Source organism: Adiantum capillus-veneris, chromosome 12, assembly GCF_014529385.1.
Source record: "Adiantum capillus-veneris isolate H3 chromosome 12, ASM1452938v2, whole genome shotgun sequence".
In the NCBI taxonomy this organism is placed as follows: Eukaryota; Viridiplantae; Streptophyta; class Polypodiopsida; order Polypodiales; family Pteridaceae; genus Adiantum; species Adiantum capillus-veneris.
In genome coordinates this window covers 157,757,533-157,779,312 of record NC_140942.1, presented here as the reverse complement: position 1 = coordinate 157,779,312, position 21,780 = coordinate 157,757,533, and positions in this window count along the sequence as shown.

Genomic DNA, 21,780 nt, shown 5'->3' with positions numbered 1-21,780 from the left:
ACTGATGTTGGGGAAGATTCTCCTTATATGGATGTACTACCTGGGATGACTGAGTCGGACAATGTGGATTGGGTCCACCTAGCAGCAACCATAGACACTTGGGGAAATAGGGGGACAACCTGGGTAACACCTGAGGGGGATGAAATGCCTGTACCCTTAAAGATGCTACAAGCAATGCATATAGCTTCTAAGAAGACTCATCCTAATATAATGAAGAAAACATACAAGTGGGTTCCTAAAGGTTCTTTAGCGACCATAGCCAAAGCTAAAAGACAGGAGCCTAGTAAGAGACATCCACTTGCTCCAAGAAATGTAAGGAAACGTGGCGGTGGATTCCTAAACGACTATTGGAAGCCCAAGGCTATATCAAGGAAATGATCAAATCTGGGTTCCAAAACGTAGATTGTGTTCTTACTTGTCACCGGGCCCATGTGAGCTCAAACCTATAGCTCCATAACAAATTGACGATCGTGGAAAGAAAAAAATGACAGAATGCTACACACCCATTCCAGAGCTAGTTTGGGTACCAAAGAAAGAACGATTTGTTCCACTTAGCTCAGGAAAGGGGGAGTCCCATGAAGCTTCTAGCTCCTCATGTAATGCATCTATAGAGGTAAAATCTTCTCCACAACCTCCACCTATAATAGTGGACCTCCATAAAGCTACAAAGGAATCCACGCCTCCTAGTGTTCAAGAATCACCTTATGAAATACTTCAAGTTCGATCCTGGGAGAGTACCTTACCACCCTTGCAACTCGACGAGGCACCTAAGGTAATAGAAAACTACTGGCAAAAATCCCCACCTATTACCAACTGGAATAATTGGTTTCAAAGGGTGACAAGCTCATCTCAAACGGTATGATCTACCCAAGGAAGGGGGGAGTGTTTGCTGACATCCATCATTCACTTGCTTCCCTCTCAGCCTTCCTCCCTGACCTCTTAATTTCCAATCTTAGGGAATGTATATATATAGCCTTATACTCACAAAAAACAAAAATAATAAAGAGCAAGAGCAATTAGCAAATGAGTATGCACAATAAAAGTCAAAACATTGACCCAGACCTACACATTCACATCCAGTACACAAAACAAAGACCTATGTCATCAAACACCTTTGATCCTCATCACTCGATGGAGGGTAGGTAGGATTATTACAATAGGAGTGTTTCTGTTTTAGAGTTGAGTGATTAGCAATGTTCTTTCTTCCAACTGATGCGCCTCCTCGAGGTATTCTTTGTGTTTCTTAGTGTGTACAGGAACGTGTTGCTGTTGTTAGGATTTGGACCTTCATGGGATCTTTCTCTCATGCACACTTCAAATCAAACGCGACCATCGACACAAACAGGTGTTTCTTGTCCATTAGCATTGCCCCTTATCTTTTTGCATCCATGTTTGTCTGCTTTGATTGTGATTGGTAGCATAATATTCAGCGCATTTGCTTAGTACCAAACATTAAATTCAATGAATTTTTTGTCATAATCACTTGTCTAGATTTAAAAATCAAGCAGTCCGACTAAGCTAGTTTGACCAAGTTAGGTGTTAGAGATCTTCTCTTAATACCATGGGGAATGCCTTCCTAATAATCAATGGTTACTTAGGTTCTTAATCCGATTTAGGCAGCATTGTGTGAAATGTACTAGGGCTTTCTAGTGGGCTTGACCCTATTGACCTTTAGCTTAAGTATTATAAAGGGAGTTTACTTGTGTGATGAGCCTGGGGAGGTGTATCAGTGTTATATGACCCCCCAAAGTTACAAAATTAAAATGATGAAAATGAACAAACAAAAAATCAAAGTGCCACAATGTAAAATCTTAAGCTGGAAGAGAAATCTCAGCTTGATTGGGTACTTCACTCACATGTATCGCCTATGGTACTAGAGCCCCAGAGGTTCCCGGTGTGGGCGCTTTTCCTTGAAAAGCACAAAACCCAAGGCATACAAAATAAGCACACACATCAAAATTTAATCGCTGTGAAAAGACTTTGGGGGGTCAAAGAAAAGGTAATCAGTCAGGCGATGATTTCATGAGAAATTCCTTTTATCGTGGCTTAACTACAAGGTCTTCTAGGTATAGCCTCTAGTCAGCCCTCGAACATGAAATACTTGGCTCTCGCGATTAAACAACTTAATTGACCAGAGAAAATTAAGAAGCTTACTCATGGTATTAATAGTCGATCTCTAGTGCCTTTCAACCGTTAAATTAGCGACCCCAGACTTGTTTAATTTTTTACCTTTTCATCTGTTTATGCATTTGATTATATTGCAATTTAATATTTATTGCTGACAAATTGTTTAAAATTTTGTTACCAATCAATTTGTCTGCCTAAAACTGCATATGCTTTTTAATCGCTTATGAGAATGCAAACACTGTGCCAATGTTGTTTGATTTTGCAGTGACTGAAGAAGGCTAAGGACATTCATCTCAAATGCTCTTCCACCTCGACGAACGAGCTTCAACTCAATAGCTTCCGAGGATGGAATCTATATCAGGAAGGGGGGCATGTTAACCCTTACGGCTCACGGACACCCTATCACCTACTAGACGGACGTTGTAACCTACGGCGGACATTGTATTATTTATTTGGTAGAGTCAAGTACCGGGCTTGTCGGTCCAATAGAAAAAGGGTAAGAGTGATTGTTAACCCTCACGGCTCACGGACACCCCATCACCTACGACGGACGTGTATTATGTATTTGGTAGAGTCAGGTACCGGGCTTGTCGGACCAATAGGAAAAGGGTAAGAGTGATCGCCGATGAGAGGCGCACTCTAACTGAGACATTCAAGGGATTAGTTGGCTAAGCATGGGCGCCCAAGTGTGAATGGGGTGAGCTCATATAAAAGCCAACTAAACCTAAAATTCACTCATTCTCTCATTTGTGCAATAGAAGAGTGCTCTTCCTCCATCTCCATCTCCATCTTCTTCTTCTTCACCTCCTTGTGTGTGTGTGTGTGTGTGTGTGTGTGTGTGTGTGTGTGTGAGAGAGAGAGAGAGAGAGAGAGAGAGTGCGATCGAGCATTGCAGCGGCACGACGGCGGTGAAGCGGTTGAGCGCGACGTAGTGGCGTCTCCTTCTTCTTCGCGGCGAGGAATCCTCCACGGCAGGAGCATAGAGCGGTGAGTGACACACCATTGCCCTCTTTTGAGCTTACTAGTTAAGCTAGTTGTGTGCTTGGAGCCGTCTATGGCTCGCACACAGTGTTAGGCAAGGCCCTTGCTTCGACAGTGTGGCAAGGAGCGCACATTTTTGGCGCCGCTGCCGGGGAATCGCCCTGCACTAAGCCCAAGAGGCACTTTGTGCTTCTCCTATGAGTTGTTTGTAGTAGGAAAGAAGAGGAAGAGGAAGAGGAATGAGTTTTTTTAATGCAAGTTGTTAATTTTTGTGTTGTCTGCAAGTTATGTGATTTCTGCATAATGTTGTGTTTTCTGTTTGCACACAGTCTTTGCACAATTAGTAGTCGTTAGCTTGTTTGCAGTGAATGAATAAGTAGGAAGGTAGTTAGCAATTTCTACTTGCACACAGTCTGTACACAGTTTTCTGTCAAGGTTTGCGTGCACAAAGTCTTTGCACAGTAAGGTAGTGAGAGAGGAAGTAGGTGGACAGTTAGCTCACTGTCAGTAAGCAGTTAACAGATTAGTTAGTGGTTAGCAGCACTATTAGTAAGTAGATAAGGTAGTGAGCTGTCTGTGAGCTGTGAGCTGTTGACTGGGAGGTTAGGTAGGTGACAGTGTGTGTGGCCAAGAAAGGGTCACCTAAACCGTACGCGGTCGTCGCCTCAAAAATAAATAAAAATAAATAAAAAATTAAAATTTAAAAAAAATCGAAAATATTTAAGCGTGAGTGACTGGGGGGCTACACTAAAATTTTGAAAAAAAAAAACCGAAAATATTTAAGTGTGAGTGACTGGGGGGTACACTAAAATTTTGATCGGGATCGGGATCATTTCCCCAAGCCCAGGCCTCAATCCTCAATCTTATGATATATACTAGACTCACTCTTATATATATACCCTATCCCCTCAAGAGGGAATGAGAGCATGTGGGGCAAGTCCTCCACTCTCCTCCCTTCTCTTCCCACTTACACCCTTAGACTTTCTAATTTGGGCTTAGTTCCCTACTAGAAATTGACGGTTTTAGGGATTCCGAGGACATAAAGTGACCAAACGGAGGGCTGTAAAACACGACACGTCCCTCTAACCGAGACGCTCGTTTTGAGCTATCATACGTTCTATTCTATAGCTGGGTCAGAAAAAAAAGGACCAAAAAATAAAAAAATAATTTTTTTTAAAAAAAAGAAAAGACTTGGGTTGCAAAACACCCAAAAATACTAGGTGAGCAGCCTTCACGGGCACTCACTGACACTTCTAGGGGATCCAAGTCATATGAACCTACGCTCTGGACGAGTGTTAGAGCACGAGCATATTGGTAGTGCCTCCATTTACGCGGGCACCCATTATTCCTCCACCCTAGGTTCTGGACCTTCGGCCGGGACTCAAGGTAGCGCGACCCAAGATCCTCATATCGCGTCTAGTGATTCTTCCTCTGACTACGAAGTCATGTAGGGGTATCCTACACCGAACCCTGATAGTTCAAGTCAAGACATGCATGCCATGGGCCCACGGCCCGGGTCCAGCGTGTTTAGCCGCTTAAAAGAGACCCTTAGTAGAGCTACTCGCTCCGAACATGCGGTTAATGAAATAAATGAAGGGAGTGGGGAAGTAAATTCGTCATTCATGCCTAAAATAGACCCTATGCTTCTTGAGAGTGTGCATGTGAATGTTCCATCCACTGCACCTCCTGATCCTTTAGGACTATCTCCCTCTGAGGTTTTACTACCCGATGGTAGGAGTCTTGCCGAAGTACAAGAGATCGAACGCTATATGCAAGCAAAAAGGGAGAGGGAAATTGAGAACCTCCGAAAGCAAAGGCTCCCATGACAACAATCATGCTAGCCGAGCAACCGAGTGCTCCCAAGGTAGTAGTCACGGAGGGGCAAGCGATGGGGAGCAATAATGCTTCCACTTCAAGGAAAACCTCCAGCACGCCAGGCCTAGATGGGATATTCCTAAACGAAAATTGGGAGTAAGACCTACAAGCAGAAGCTTTAACTGATCGGTACACAGGACACACCTATCATGTGGGTTGGTTAGATGTTCTACAATCCACATCGGGTGCTACTAGCATAGATGAGCAACAACAGAAAGTCTGTGATGTCCTCCATAGGATTGTCGAGTTAGAAAGACAAAACACAGGGATCAACATGCCTTCAACAGGCCTAATGAGATTCTTGGATACGGGAAAGGCCAACCAACCAACCCTATCACAAATGGAGACTCCCTTAGTGAGCCCCATTGATCCTCCATATGTTGTTTCGCCAGGAGCCTCAGTACAATCTGAGCCCACAAGTGGCAGCTTTACCTTCCCAGATCTAGCTCATCTTTCTCTTAATGACACTACGGCTACCATGCATATCCCAGTGGTGAGCATGACAAGAAGTACACCATGGAGTTCATTTGTTAACACTGCGCCGATGCCTAGTAGCATAGTGCCCCCAAATGTACCTACATGTATGTATCAATCATGTGCACCTGTCGTACCTCAGCCTCATGTAGCTCCTACACCTCCGATTATTCCAAGAGCTTACAATCCACAATGGAATTATCCATTATCTTATACAAGTGGAGCCATGTCATTTAATAATAACATGCCATATCAGGCACCCCCTATGCCTAGGGCCACGCCTGTAAACTTTGGACCACTGTCTGGTACACCACCATACGAAATATGGGACCCAAGAGCCACGCGTATGCCAAGGCCAAGGCCAACTCCCATCTCACATGTGGTTCCAGGAGCACATACACCCATTATACCTGCTCAAATAGGAGATTTGGCAACATTTTCTCAAACTATCGGTCGCTCTATTGCGAAAAACATGCGTAGTGCACCTGATAGAGAGCCTAGGAGCAAGGCAGTTCAAGTAGCTAAGCTCACACAGAAATTCAGTGGAGACGGAGATGCTAGAAAGCATATGGAAGTCTTTGAACATGTGTGCGATTCCTTGGAAGAGCACAATGAGCTACATAAGTGTAAAGCTTTGAGTTGACCCTAAGCGGAAAGGCTGGAGATTGGTATAGAACCTTAAGAGTAGAAGAGAAAACGATCTACTCTACTCTTAGGAGACTGTTCTTAAAAGAATACATACGAGAGGGAGTACTTTGGGGTGTAGCCTCTCAGTTCCAGAAAGCCCAACGAGAAGAAGGTGAATCCGTGAGAGACTTCATTAGTCGCCTAAAGAATTTGAATTCTCGATGCAATCCAAACGAGCGATTCAACAACAACCAATTGCTCGATAGATTCATTAGGGGACTACGACATGAAAGTATTTATAATGGCCTAGTCATTAGAGGTATCACTACTTGGGAAGCAGTCACCATGAATGCAATCCAATTGGAGGATAATTTAATGATTGCAGGAGAAAGAGTGTCTGCCGAGCCGAAGTCTAGTAGCTCGCAAGCATCAGGGCATGAGCCAATGAAGATAAAGCCAATCGTGAAAGAGCAAACGATATCTGAAATGACTTTGGCAGATCTCACCAAGGCCATCCAAGAAAGCCTTAGGGGTAATCGTGCTCCACAAAACACTCATATGTATCCAAGAAGGGAGCAGCAATGGTGCTCAATTTGCTTGGGCCCACATACTACGAGTGAATGCCCTTCTTTCAGAGTAAAGTTTAACGGGACTTGTAACGCGTGTGGTAGGTATGGCCATCAAGCGAAGGATTGCCTAATGCTTAAACGCATCATGGAAAATAGACCGCCTATAGCTTGGGCAGACTACTCACCTCGAGTTCCTGCATTGATGCCTACCCCACCCTTGGAGCAACAGTTACCATTACAGCACATGGTCCCTAGAACCCAAAATGTGGTCCAAACCACACCGTTGCCACCTCCAGTGCTAGGACTGCAACCCCCTCATCCAAGAGTTACACCTATGAACCAAATAGGTTGCGAGTCATCTAGTACTTATGTAGATTGCGAAGAGGACATAGACTCTAGTATCACCTATGGAGTTGACATGCTTGAGGAGTGTCCCATGTACTATATGGAAGACCATTGGGGACAAATCAAACCGGTATATCAAGCTACTGCGCTAGTAGCAAGAGGCCAAAACATTTATAGTTTTGCCAGGAGACCACCTCTTCAGTGCTACGAATGTGGTGGACCACATCGAGTAGCTGAGTGCCCCATTAGAATGCAAAAGAATGCTGCACTAATGCAAACAAGTCAAGGGAGTGCATTGGCAATGCCAATACTCACTTGTAATCGTTGTTGCATAGATCATTTGATCGCACAGTGTCCTAACAATCCAAACGCACCGAAAATCACACCATTGAACATAATAGAGATTATTGATGGGACACCACCAACTATAAACATAGCACCAGTGAATGCACTCACACGGTCGATGCTCCAAAAGCAAAATTACATCCTCGAAGAGAGAGATGCTGCATCCATTGGCCGAGTGAGAAAGAAGAAAACATGGAGAAAGAAATCCCTTAATGCTTCTAGCTCAAAACCTAGTTCAAAGACTAACATAGGGATAGGAGAGGATCCCGTGTATATGAATGACCCTGAGGATGACTCAGATTCGATAGAGACCACGGAGACCAAAACTGTTACTATAAAGGAAAAAGCCAGTGAGGAGGATCACGAGAGGGAATTACGATGAACACCAAAAGAGTATTCAAAGTTAAACCACCCAGTTGCGAACCCCCAAGATAAGCCACGAGAGACCAAAAATGAGGATTGCAAGAGAAAGATTGGAACCTATCCAAACCCAACAGTGGAAATTGAACAAGTCCAACAATTGAGGGGTTTGGTGGAAGAAACTCAACGAACATTATAACGTGAACCCAAACATATCCAGATGTCGGACACAGTGTTTTCCACACAAGTTCAACCTCACAAGAACTACAGGCCGATAGCTATACCCAGTATCATTCGGGAAGAGAGTGAGGGTAGGACATCTGAAAGTGGACACACACCATTCCTACTAGAGAGAATGTTTGGTGAGGGAATGCCCGACCCCCTTGAAGAAGTGGAGATTCCATCTTCACCATTCTCTTGTCAGGGTCCTACGTCCCACAAGATGCCATTAAATGTTGCCAAATTGATGGATTTCATGTCTTCAGAAGTTAGAACCACCATTATGTCCAAACTATATAAAGACCCCGAGCTAGTCTCAGCTCTTCGAGCCTTCCTCAATGGAGAATTACACGCCGGATTACCACAGTTTGCACATATGAACAAACCTGACTCGGTAATGAATGATGAGGAACATTTAGCACCACCATCTGACCTAGCGGGACATGAATCTGTAATTGAAGTACCCGTTAACAAGTTGGGGCAATACTTTGAAGGTGATGAATCTAATGCTACTCTACCAATCACTACTAAAGGATTAACTGTAAAGGGGGTCCTTGACGGTGGTGCGGGAGTCAACATGGTGACAAAGAGTTGTTGGGAGTCTATGGGGCGACCTCACCTTGAAGCCACAAGCGTAGTGGTAAAAATGCCTAATGGATCTATTGTTACGCCTATTGGAATGCTAAAGGATCTCAGAATCAAGGTCTTGGGACACAAGGTAAGGCAGACTTTCATTGTTATGGATTTTCCAAGCATCCTATGTCATTTGAGATGATCTTAGGGCGTCCATTCATGACGGAAGCAAAAATGGTGCATGACTGGTCCAAACACCACGTCTACTTACAGTTCCAAGACTCTGTCATTCGAGTTGATCTTTTAAGTGGTCGAACGCATCCTCTAGGAAATAAATTCATCATTGATAATCGATCAGACACAACAATTCACTCAGCTCCATTACAATATTGTTACACGTGTAACGAAGACACGGATATTGGGGAGAACTCTCCTTATATGGATATCCTACCCGGAATGGCTGAGTCAGACAATGTCGATTGGGTGCACCTAGCGGCAACTATAGATACATGGGGAGCTAGAGGAACAACCTGGGTAACACCAGATGGGGAAGAGATACCACACATTGCACCAGTAAACATGTTAGGTGTAGCGCATGTAACATCCGATGATAAGAAAGAGACACACCTACCTGAGAGTGAAACCGATGATTCCTCAAAGGCTTCAGGCCAATACACATAAGAAACGAAATCTCAGGGAGAAATGGATTCAGAACCTGAGGAGACATCGAGTGAACCAAGTATAGAAACTGAACACTCAAGGCCTAGTACGACCATCTATGGTAATTTATATGAGAGTGAAGAAGATACAAGCGAAGACCTATCAGGCGAGTCGAGTTCAAACATTTACCAAAATCAAAACCTTAACAAGAAACAAAGGTCATATAAGAGACGACGATATCGAGCAAATGTGAGAGCTAGGATAAACAAGGAAAGATCTACTGCAAAATAGCTTAGCTATCTAGGGGCATGTGATGCTCATCGAAAGCTAGTAGACAATTGGGGTGAACATCTCCAAAGTGTCATGTGGTGCAGCCCGCGACCCATTGACCTCGCTCAATTGGAGGTTACAGAGCCGAAATTGAGTCGAACTATAAGAAGACTTCAAAACCGAGAGTTAGCACAACAACAAAAGGAGGCAGAACTAAAAGAAAGGTCTCCGTCAGGACAAGAGCCTGCTGACTTACATACGGCTCCTGAACATTTTAAATCTTATACCACGGGGGAGAGAAAGGTTGTGTATGCCAAAGCCCAACAAATACCTACCAATGGAAGCAGTGGAGTCTATGATGGTCCAGCGGTAGTTAAAGAGATAGAATTAGCAGAACCAGGTGAGGAGTCTAAACCAGTCTTTATTGCTCAAGACCTTACCGAAATTGAAGAGGCTGTACTTAAGGAGCTCCTCAAGGAATACAAGGATATATTTGCTTGGACATATCATGATATGAAGGGCGTTCCACCTTCTGTGGTGCAACATACAATTCCCATGATCAACACTGCTAAACCCGTCCATCAACGACCCTATCCAATGAATCCTAAGTACGCCAAAATTGTACAAGAGGAGATTGAAAAACTTATCCAATGTGGATTCATATACCCTATTGAGCACTCAGAATGGGTTTCTCCAATAGTCATTGTGCCAAAAAAGAATGGGAAACTAAGAGTGTACGTGGACCTCAAGAAAGTTAATGCAGCTACTAGGAGAGATCATTATCCCTTGCCATATTCAGAACATGTGCTTGAGAGAGTTGCGGGCAAGGAAGCTTATAGATTTTTAGATGGGCACTCTGGTTACAATCAAATCACAATTGCATTAGAGGACCAAGCTAAAACTGCTTTTATCACAGAGTTTGGAGTGTTTGCATTTCGTGTTATGGATTTTGGCTTAACAAATGCCCCTGCTACATTCCAACGATTAATAAACACTGCGTTTAAAGAATTTCTAAGGGAGTTTTGTGAAGCTTTCCTAGACGACCTTCGTGTTTATTCTTCTTGGGAGAAGCATTTGTTATATCTACGAAAAATATTTGAAAGGTGCGGATTTTATCGCATCTCATTGAACCCTTTCAAATGCCAATTTTGGGTTAAGCATGGAGTCATTCTAGGGCATATAGTGTCCAAGAACGGGATATCCACAGATGAGAGTAAGATTAAAGCCATTGCCGATTTGCCACCACCTACGAACTATAAAGGAGTTCAAAGATTTATGGGCCATGTTGGTTATTATCGAAGGTTTATTTTAAACTTTGCCGAGATAGCACGTCCATTGTACAAGCTTCTTATCGAGTTTCACTGGACGGAAGAATGTCATCAATCTTATGAGTTATTAAAGAAGGCCCTAACAAGTGCTCCAATCTTGCGAACACCTGATTGGAATGTACCTTTTCGTGTGCATATTGATGCATCAAATTTTGCTATTGGGTGTGTTCTAACTCAACCAGGAGAACATAAATTGGACTACCCTATTAGCTTTGCAAGTCGCTAATTAAATGATGCCGAGATGAACTACACTACTACAGAGTGCGAAGGTCTAGCTGTGATTTACGCAGTAAAGAAATTTCGCTATTACCTTCTTGCTACCAAGTTTGTGTTTTATGTTGATCATCAAGCATTGCTATATTTGGTAAACAAGCCGTGTTCCACAGGTCGAATTACACGATGGTTGCTAATTCTTCTTGAGTTTGACTTCACCGTTGTTGTGAGGCCTGGGAGGAAGTATGTCATGGCGGATCATTTATCTCGTATCCCTAATGGCAAAGCTCCTACGGGGGTTGATGATGAATTGCCTGATACTCCTTTGTTCATTGTTGAGACAATGCCTGAATGGAGCGAAAAGATTGTTAACTTCTTAGTTAATGGTTTTCCACCCAAAGAACTGCGAAAAGATATAGCTCGAAAATTAATCAAGGAATGCGAACCCTATTGCTTACTGGCTGGAACTCTCTATAAGAGAGGAAAAGATGATGTTCTTAGATGCTGTGCCCGCGAGGATGAGTATTTATATATTCTACAAGAGGCACACATGGGCGTAGTTGGTGGTCACTTTTCAGGAAAGTTGACTGCCCAAAAGATCTTACAATCAGGCTATTGGTGGCCCACTCTATTTAAGGATGCATCACTTTTTTCAAAGGGATGTGATGAATGCCAACGCTTCAAGAAGCCACAAAGAAGTGATAGGATGCCTCTACATCCCATCAAGGTAACCCAACCATTTGAAAAGTGGGGCTTAGACTTTGTAGGACCGATTAGTCCGGCTGCACATAACACGCAATCACGATATATCATTGTGGCTACCGACTATGTAACCAAATGGGCTGAAGCAAAAGCAACACGAAAGGCGGATGCAAAAACAACAGCTAAGTTCCTCTTTGAGAACATTATCACACGTTTTGGATGCCCCTTTGAACTTGTGAGTGACAATGGAACTCATTTTATAAATGAAGTTATAAAAGAACTCACATCAAACTTCATGATATCTCACCACAAGTCTACACCCTATTATCCCCAAGTAAATGGCCAAGCTGAGAGTACCAACAAAACTCTCATCTCCATTTTGACAAAGACAGTTTAGGCTCATCGCACTGATTGGGACCTAAAGCTTACATCGGCTTTATGGGCTTATCGTACTGCGTATAAAGTTACTATTAATTGCACACCGTTTAAGATGGTGTATGGCCAAGAAGCAGTTATGCCATGGGAGTTTGTCATTCCTAGTCTTCGAGTAGCTTCTCAAGAAGGTTGGGATGGTAACCACTTAGTTGAGCGATTATATATCCTGGAAAGTCTAGATGAAGAGAGGCAATTAGCTATGCGAAATGCTCAAGTGGAGAAGGATAGGAGAAAGAAGTGGTTTGATAGCCATTTAAAGGATAAAGACATCAAGGTTGGTGATAAAGTTCTTATGTACGGGGTACGTAATGAAAAGAAGAAATTGAAATACACTGGTAAGGGACCATATCGAGTGTGTGAAATTACCCTGCAAGGTATTCGTGTGGAGACTCTAGATGGAGTTGAAACCATTGGATTCTTTAATGGGAGTAAATTCAAAAGATATTATGATCCTCTAATCCAGGAAGAGTTGCAAGCCATTCATCAAAAGAAGGCTGCCAAGGAACAAGTAGAGCTTTTAAAAATCCAAGCAAGAGTTGAGGCTCGAGAACGACAACAACGTCTTAGACGCCAACGAGAGGCTAATCTGGGAATCACGCAAGCATTTTTCGAGGACACAGATGACGACTCATTAGAATCTGAGCCACCCCTACGATACCCAATTGAGCTAAATAGCCCCTATGGGAAAGTACTATACAATGCCTTATTAGATACGGGAGCTAAACACAATTTGTTGTCCTATGGAGTTTGGTGTCAATTAGGGAAACCGATCCTATCCCCGTGTACGATGCAAGTCAAGGGCATTAATAAAAAGAAAAATGCTATTCTTGGAGTCCTTCAGACCCCTGTTGTCTATGACAATGGAAGCATAGTGCAGAGGTTTCTAGTCATGCCCACGGGAGCTATGGAAGGCAACGTAAACCTGGGACGCACGTGGATGTTGGCAACCAAATGCACTATTGATTGGGATACTGGTAGTGTCACGACGCGACCACCGACTCTTACCCCTATCATTCAAGCAAAGTCACCTACGTTGCAAACTCTAGTAAAGTTGAAGGATAGCCAACATTCACAAGCCAAGGTGGTTAAGTCGTCTTTTCCGGCTACCCATCAACCTAGCACTTCAACACTTGTAGTTGTAGCAAGCAGTAATATTGCAAGTACTCAACCTGCACGACCTAAGAGTACATACCAATGGGTCCCCAAGGCCTTACTTCCAACTACCTCAACCCTCCCATCCATTCCAAGAAAAAATTTCCCCGGAAAACCAAGAGCGCGCCCTAGGAGAGTCAAGACCAAATCACGATGGATTCCAAAACAACTATTAGAAGCCCAAGGCTACTATGATGGAAATGAGCAAATTTGGGTACCTAAACGTAAAATGTGTCCTTCCCTATCGACAACAAACCCATATGAGTCAAACAGTGTAACGCTAAAGCCAATGGCAGACCGTGGGAAGGGAAAGATCACAGAATGCACCTCGTCTAGAGCTAGTTTGGGCTCCAAGGCAAAACCAATTTATTCCACCTAGCTCAGGAAGGGGGGAGTTCCATGAAGCTTCTAGCTCCTCATGTAATACATCCATAGAGGTAAAAGCTTCTACACAGCCTCCATCTATAGTAGTGGACCTCCATGAAGCTACAAAAGAATCCACACCTCCCAGTGTTCAAGAATCACTTGATGAACCACTCCAAGTTCGATCCTGGGAGAGTACCTTATCACCCTTGCAACTTGACGAGGCACCTAGGGTAATAGAAAACTACTGGCAAAAATCCTCACCTATTACCAACTGGAACAATTGGTTTCAAAGGGTGACGACATCATTTCAAACGGTATGATCTACCCAAGGAAGGGGGGAGTGTTTGTGGACATCCATTATTCACTTGCTTCCCTCTCAACCTTTCTCCCTGACCTCTTAATCTCCAATCTTAGGGAATGTATATATAAAGCCTTATACTCACAAAAACAAGATAAAAAAGTAAAAGAGCAAGAGCCATAACACAAATCATAAAAACAAATTATGCACAAGAACACGACCCTTGTAATATTTGCACTCTAACCATCATCTATTTGCGTGTACAGATATGGCTAGTACGCTAGAGTCATCCACTCCTGCCTTGGGTGAGAGGTACCCTCGTTACTTTTCACAAATATTTCACATGGTCTTTCCAGTGCTTGCATGTGAATGGGATTTGATAAGTACGCTATCATGTGAGAGGAATTTTGAGGAGTTAGAATGGCTGATACGTCTCTTGACCACGTCTGATCCATACTTAGTAGAGAGAGTTTCTCCCATTGCACAAGCCTACCCTTTTGACCAAGATGACTATAGGCATCTAGTGACCTTCTTAGTAAACATGGGCACCTATGATGAAGAATAAAATTTACAGGACTACACGGATGGCACATATGGTCTCATGGATGATGACTTTGTTTATCTCGACGATGAGGATAGGGGTTTAGCCTTAGGGTTTCCCCCCAAACTCTACAATATCCTATTCCCTTGACTCTCTAGGGGGAGTGCAAATAATTAGGTCAGGGTTCCTTACGTTTTTTGTTGTGTTCAATAAGTGTTGGTACCTTTTCCCACTAATGTGCCTCCTGGAGGTATTCCTTTTGTTTCCTAGTGTGTACAGGAGCGTGTTGCTATTGATAGGATTTGGACCTTCATGGAATCTTTATCTCGACTCACTCTTCAAATCAAGCGCGACCATCGACACAAACAGGTGTTTCTTGTCCATTAGCATTGCCCCTTATCTTTTTTGCATCTATGATTGTCTGCTTTAATTGTGATTGGTAGCCTAATATTCACCGCATTTGCTTAGTATCAAACATTTAATTCAATGTAATTTTTTGTCATAATCACTTGTCTAGGTTTAAAAATCAAGCAGTCCGACTAAGCTAGTTTGACCAAGTTAGGTGTTAGAGATCTTCTCTTAATACCATGAGGAATGCCTTCCTAATAATCAATGGTTACTTAGGTTCTTAATCCCATTTAGGCAGCATTGTGTGAAATGTACTAGGGCTTTCTAGTGGGCTTGACCCTATTGACCTTTCGCTTAAGTATTATAAAGGGAGTTTACTAGTGTGATGAGCCTGGGGAGGTGTATCAGTGTTATATGACCCCCCAAAGTTACAAAATTAAAATGCTGAAAATGAACAAACAAAAAATCAAAGTGCCACACTGTAAAATCTTAAGCTGGAAGAGAAATCTCAGCTTGATTTGGTACTTCACTCACATGTATTGCCTATGGTACTAGAGCCCTAGAGGTTCCCAGTGTGGGCGCTTTTCCTTGAAAAGCAAAAAACCCAAGGCATACAAAATAAGCACACACATCAAATTGAATCACTGTGAAAACACTTTGGGGGGTCAAAGAAAAGGTAATCAGTCAGGCAATGATTTCATGAGAAATTCCTTTTATGGTCGTTTAACTACAAGGTCTTCTAGATATAGCCTCTAGTCAGCCCTCGAACATGAATACTTGACTCTCGCGATTAAACAACTTAATTGACCACAGAAAATTAAGAAGCTTACCGATGGTATTAATATTCGATCTCTATTGCCTTTCGACCGTCAAATTAGGGACCCCAGACTTGTTTAATTTTTTACCTTTACATCTATTTATGCATTTGATTACATTGCAATTTAATGTTCATTGATGACAGATTGTTTGAAATTCTTTTACCAATCAATTTGTCTACCTAAAAATGCATATGCTTTTTAATCACTTATGAGAATGCAATTACTGTGCCAATGTTGTTTGATTTTGCAGTGACTGAAGAAGGCTAAGGACATTTATCTCAAATGCTCTTCCACCTCGACGAACGACCTTCAACTCAATAGCTTCCGAGGACGGAATCTACATCAGGAAGGGGGGCATGTTAACCCTCACGGCTCACGGACACCCCATCACCTACGACGGACGTGTATTATGTATCTGGTAGAGTCAGGTACCGGGCTTGTCGGACCAATAGGAAAAGGGTAAGAGTGATCGCCGATGAGAGGCGCACTCTAATTGGGACATTCAAGGGATTAGTTGGCTAAGCATGGGCGCCCAAGTGTGAATGGGGTGAGCTCATATAAAAGCCAACTAAACCTAAAATTCACTCATTCTCTCATTTGTGCAATAGAAGAGTGCTCTTGCTCCATCTCCATCTCCATCTTCTTCTTCTTCACCTCCTTGTGTGTGTGTGTATGTGTGTGTGTGTGTGTGTGTGTGTGTGTGTGTGTGTGTGTGTGTGTGTGTGAGAGAGAGAGAGAGAGAGAGAGAGAGAGAGAGAGAGAGAGAGTGTGATCGAGCATTGCGGCAGCACGATGGCGGTGAAGCGGTTGAGCGCGACGTAGCGGCGTCTCCTTCTTCTTCGCGGCGAGGAATCCTCCACGGCAGGAGCATAGAGCAGTGAGTGACACACCATTGCCCTCTTTTGAGCTTACTAGTTAAGCTAGTTGTGTGCTTGGAGCAGTCTGTGGCTCGCACACAGTGTTAGGCAAGGCCCTTGCTTCGACAGTGTGGCAAGGAGCGCACAGTGATCGCCGATGAGAGGCGCACTCTAACTGGAACATTCAAGGGATTAGTTGGCTAAGCATGGGCGCCCAAGTGTGAATGGGGCGAGCTCATGTAAAAGTCAACTAAAACCTAAAATTCACTCATTCTCTCATTTGTGCAATAAAAGAGTGCTCTTGCTCCATCTCCATCTTCTTCTTCTTCATCTCCTTGTGTGTGTGTGTGTGTATGCGTGTGTGTGTGTGTGTGAGAGAGAGAGAGAGAGAGAGAGAGAGAGAGAGAGAGAGAGAGAGAGAGAGAGAGAGAGAGAGTGCGATCGAGCATTGCGACGATGGCACGGCGGCGGTGGCGCCGAAGCGGTTGAGCGTGGCGAAGCGGCGGCTCCTTCTTCTTCGTGGCGAGGAATCCTCCACGAAGCAAGCGTAGAGCGGTGAGTGACACACCATCGCCTTCTTTGAGCTTACTAGTTTAGGCTTGTTGTGTGCTTGGAGCCATTTGTGGCTCGCACATAGTGTATCGGCAAGTTCCTTGCATTGACACGTGTGACATACGCACACAACATCATATAAATGCAAGTTCCTTGCATTGACACGTGCGACATACACGCACAACATCATATAAATGCAAAGGCAGTGTTCACTACATGGTTATGGCACAAATCCTAACAGAAAAACATCTCAAACCTTGCACCCTAAGTGGTCAAAATATGGTGCATGAAAGCTCTTTCTAAGAGTCCAACCTTCTTTTTGCGACAACATATCTCCAACAGCACGGATGAAGACGGAGAAAACCAAGGCACCGTATCTTTATGGCAAGCCGGTGAGGCAACGAAGCAAGGTGGATTGCCCTCTCCTAATTTGGCATGAAAGTTTAGGCGTGAAAGTATACGAAGGAGCCACTCTTTGCATGGGTCTATGTTGCCCAACATATGTCACTACAGCAAGCATTCACTTTCTCTAGCCTCTTAAGAATGAACCAACAAGAAACGCGCCATAATGCTCACAAATCTAGTGGGAAACCAGCCGCAATGCTCAAGAATGGTCAAACAAGACATCAACCTTCCATCCTTAATAACGTAAATAGTCGGCGATCGTAAATGTTTTGATCTTTGGTGCGGAATTCACCTCATATATGGGTGGCAAAACAACTCACTCGCATTCATGGCAAGAATCCAGAAAAGATCAAAAGATCAGAAAGGAAATCAACTCTCTACCACAAACTATAAATTGTTGGATGCCATAAATGCTTGATCAAGGCAATAGAAATCACGACATGTGTGGCTGGAAAAACAACGCACTTTCATCTGGCAAAGCAGGTGCCATAATGCCCACAATAGATCAAACAAGTCATTGATGCTTCAGGTACCAAAAACTGTAAATAATCAGATACCAAAAACGCTAAATGTTTGCAAGTGAAATCAGCTGAGAAATCAGATCAGCCTTAATGCCATCCAATTAGGACAGCCCTAGTGCTCAGAGATCATACACAATTGGATAAGAAAAAATGGATGGCAAAACAAGACATACATATGGCAACAACCCATCCTTGACTCTCACAAATGGTCAGTTTCAATGCCATCCATTTAGAGCAACCGTAGTCCATAGAGATCGTACACAATCTATAGAAAAAATGCATCAAATGAGCTCATGACAGATTGGTAGAACAACTTTTCAGAACCCATCCGTAACTCTCACGCATGATCAAGCAAGATGCCATCCAAAAAGATCGGCCTAATAGCCCAAACAAGGTAAATAATCATCAGCCGAACATGTTGGAAGTCTACAAGTGAAATCAGCTCATAGTTGGCTCACAAAACAACCCACCAAATCAGTCCAAAGATAGTTGCAAATGGGTTCACAAGTACCTGCCCAACGCTCACAAACTGGTCATCAAATCAGCCCAGCAGATTGCATAAGGGAGAAATAAGTTGCATGCCTCTCACATAGAGAGAACCATTCAATTATTGGGATGCAAGGACTGCATGGAGTACTGACCCATCAAGCAAGCAGATCGTGAGCTTCTCTCTTTTGTGGGAACCTCGCCAGCTGTGCAACAGATAATCATCCCTTTTTGGATGCACTCACCAAAGAGGGTGACATGACGATTAAGCAAACTCACTCTACTCCACCCAGAGCATGTCTGATCAATAACGGAAGGAGGGCATGGCATGTATGGCATGAAATGATCTCCAATGGATCGAGCATGGGAGTTTTGCTACAACAATGAGGACAATGTATTGGAGGCTTTCTTTGAAAGCGGACTCGATTCCGTCCACAATGATGCTTGCGTCACAAAACACCAGTAGTGGGACCTTTAGATGGTGTCAAGTTTTCCCCGAGAACCTATTCCTTGCTAGCTCCACTTGCTTCTACGGGCATCCCATGCCCGAGCACAATCGCAGTAGTTGGATTGCATGCTCACATGATACCAGTTTGAGGCCGAAGTAGTGCTAAGTACTTTGAATAGCATGTGTCTTCCTGTATCACTTTGAGAGTGCTTGGATCCGCCTCAAATTGTTTCAGAATCGATTCACCTGCAGCTAGCTTGACTGTATGCTGCCTGCTTGATCAAAAACGACTAAAACGCTCGGAATCAGCTGAACGGTTGTTAAATTGAAAAAACATAAGCTCAACATTTGGCAACAGCAAAGGCATACTCTCAAGCGAAAAAGAACTGCTCATACCAATCTCCTGCTTTTGCTTGAAGAAATCAAGAAGCGTTCCCCCAATATATGTCCCATGCACTGAATCGCCCAACAACGCATTCAACAAGACCAACAAGACCTGTTTATCTTTGCATTTAGCAAGGTATACTTGACATATTGCCATAATTGCTCAACCAATTTTGTAGTATCCACATTCCCATGTTGAAATAGACGATCGAAACTTGGCCAACGGCTTTGCCACATACATGTGCTGCCACACCAGCCAGTGGATACATACCGTTGAATACTCTCATGTGCCTGATACAACTGCGATAGCTCATCGTACTTTGCATCAAATATATCCTCGCTTGTTGCATGCATTAAATTTGACAAGCGATTGTATACATCATCACGCTTTGTCCTTAGGGACCTATGCACAACAACGCCATGTGAGTATGACAGTCAATTTGTAGACATGAGCTGACATGAAGAACACATTAAAGAAATGACCTACTTGGGGCAAGAGGTTCTCAACACTGGACCTGTTCTAAGCTTAAAGAAGATTGAGCTTTGCCAATCTCAAGTAGCTTTTTGGGAGTGGAGATTTTCTCAGGCTGTATCAAAATGCAACCTCATGTCCTTAATAAACTACAAAGTTTTCCTGAGGTCTTTACTGAAAAGAAGCAACTCCAGTCTTTTGTTGGCTGCGTGCAATGGATAGCTCCTCAGTATCCTCATTTGGCTAAAGATCTGCTCGTCTTTAAGAAACTAGAATGTAGCAATCAATTCTTCTGGACTGACCAGATGACAAAGACAGTTCAACAAATAAAGAAGGTCTGTAGTCATTTACCACCGCTACAAATTCCCTCCGACAAACCTCTAGTGGTATACTCAGACGCATCTGAAGAAGCTTGGGGTGGTATCCTCTGTGAGGAAACAGAAAATGGCCCTGTCATCTGTCGATGGGCGTTTGGACGTTTCAAAGATCCAGAAGTCAAGTATCATTCTATTCAAAGAGAACTACTTGCAGGAGTAAATTCAGTTTTGGCTTTCCGCTTATTTCTCATGGGACAAAGTATTTGCTGATAAAGAGAAGAGTTTGTTGTGCTTATATATCTGTTTAGCAGTCACTGCTGCTGGTAAACTCCATCTGGCTTGAGGAGTAGATTCTTTTACTTCGATACTGTCTGTGAGCAACTTCTTGAATGAAGAGATAATCATGGCCATAGGTGAAGGAAGGTTGGAAGGTAGGGGTTTCTTCGGGTGTAACTCTGTTAGCCGAACTCCAATTGAAATTCTTAGAGTAAGCTTAGTGATAATGATGATCATATCATCCATCTGTTTGAAGAGCTAGCAGAATTCAGAGAAAAGGCTTTAAAAAGAAACCACCAATTTTTGCATATAGGGTATATAGCAGTAGGCATAATACCTCTCTTCCGTAAGGGACTTAATGTGTCGTGTACTAGACACAAGAACTTGAATGATCAAACAATCAGCATCCTACAAGGAAGCCTGTCTAATGGACCTATATACATCGAATGCTTCCCTAATTTCCCTTGCAGCCTATCTGATAGATACTTCAATGAAGTAGTATCTTTATTGATTAATACAAATGGTCTTGATATGAAGAATACTGTTGATCACCTGTAGATAGCCTTAGTCTTTTCGTCGGCGGAATCATCAATGTTCATACCAGCAATGTCCACCTACTTTTCTTTCGGCGGAATCATCAATGTTTGTACCAACAATGTCCACCTACTTTTCTTTTGACAAATGTATTACACCTACCCACTTTATGTAGCGCACTAAGACAGCTGTATCCCACTATCACTGAAACAACTGTATCCCACTATCAAGAATATCTGCACTATCTTTCCACACGTCGAATAACGCCCATCCTCCCTCATGTATATAAGGAAGGGTTTCATTTGTATAAGGGCATTTTGGATAAGCCTTCTATCTGAAAGTTCTGAGAAGCTCTGTTGTATCTATAACCTCTAGCCTTGGTCTTGTAACCCTGATCTAGTTCTGCAAGTAATATAAGCATCAGTTTGTACCTCTGCCTTCTTTATATTACTTGCAGAACTAGATCAGGGTTACAAGACCAAGGCTAGAGGTTATAGATACAACAGAGCTTCTCAGAACTTTCAGATAGAAGGCTTATCCAAGACGCCCTTATACAAACAAAACCTTTCCTTATATACATGAGGGAGGATGAGCGTTATTCGATGCGTGGAAAGATAGTGCAGATATTCTTGATAGTGGGATACAGCTGTTTCAGTGATAGTGGGATACAGCTATCTTAGTGCACTACATAAAGTGGGTACGTGTAATACATTTGTCAAAAGAAAAGTAGGTGGTACGAACATTGATGATTCCGCCGAAAGAAAAATAGGTGGACATCTTTAAGGAACTGGAACGCAACAATCAGTTCTTCTGGACTGACCAGATGACAAAGAAAATTCAACAAATAAAGAAGGTCTGTAGTCATTTACCACCTCTACAAATTCCCTCCGACAAACCTGTAG